The following is a 1,253-nucleotide window of genomic DNA, read 5'->3' as shown; positions in this document are numbered from 1 at the left end:
CAAATACTGATAAATCAATCATAAATACTTCCACTCCATGTTCAATCAAATTACTAAAAATTGACATCATACATCTTTGAAATGTCACAGGTGTGTTGCATAGTCCAAAAGGCTTTCTTCGAAAACCAAATGTTCTATAAGGGCTTGTAAATACTGTTTTCACTCGATCCTTAGAAGCAATTAGAATTTGATGATACCCGGTATATCCATCTAAAAAGCCACTCAAAAAAGCCACAATTTTTTTTCCCAGCCAATCTATCCAACATTTGGTCAAGAAATGGTAAAGGAATGTGTTCTTGCCTGGTGGCCATGTTTAATTTTCTATAGTCTATACAAATTCGCCAACCAATAACTTGCCTTAATGGAATTAATTCATTTTTTTCATTTACTTCAAAGGTCACTCCTCCTTTCTTTGGAACACAGTGAATTGGACTTACCCAAGAATTGTATAAAATAGGATATATAATTCCAGCATCTAACCATTTTAAGATTTCTATTTTAACAACTTCTTTCATTATTGGGATTAATATCCTTTGAGGATCAGCTTTAGGTTCATATTGTTTATCTAATAGAATTTTGTGCATACAAATTGAAGGACTAATTCCATTAAAATCTGCTAAAGTCCATCCAAAAGCCATTTTATATCTTTTTAACATTTTTATTAATTTTTGTTCTTGACTTTCAGTTAAATCAGGACATCCAATAACAGGCAATGTAGATGAATCTCCTAAAAACACATATTTTAAATGGGCTTAAATGGGCAGAAAATGGGCAGATAATACTTTCAGTTTAAGTTCATGTGGTTTAATACTTGAAGGAATAAAATTTTTATTATCATTTTCCAAAAAATCTAAAGCTTCAAATTTATCCTTAATATAGTCTAAATTACCTTCTTTTATTTTATTCTCATAATATTCTTCTTCCCTTAATTTTTCTTCAAACACCTCCTTGAATTGCTCATTCCTTAGATAATCAATAACTTCTATTCTAAAATATTCATTATCTTTTTCTATTGCATGATATTTCATATCTTTCATAATGTTAAATGTTACTTCGTGATCATTAACTCTCATTATTAATTCTCCTTTTTGGGCATCTGTCACAGCTCTTCTTGTTGCAAGAAATGGTCTCCCCAAAATAATAGGAATCTCTTTATCTTCCTCCATATCTAATACTATAAAGTCTACAGGAAAAAAAAATCTATCCACTTTTACTAATACATCTTCTATAACTCCTTCGGAATAAGTTATTGA

The sequence above is a fragment of the Phalaenopsis equestris genome, unplaced genomic scaffold, assembly GCF_001263595.1.
Source record: "Phalaenopsis equestris unplaced genomic scaffold, ASM126359v1 Scaffold206011, whole genome shotgun sequence".
Taxonomy (NCBI): domain Eukaryota; kingdom Viridiplantae; phylum Streptophyta; class Magnoliopsida; order Asparagales; family Orchidaceae; genus Phalaenopsis; species Phalaenopsis equestris.
The sequence above is the reverse complement of the archived record's forward strand: the minus strand, read 5'-3'. Positions refer to the sequence as shown.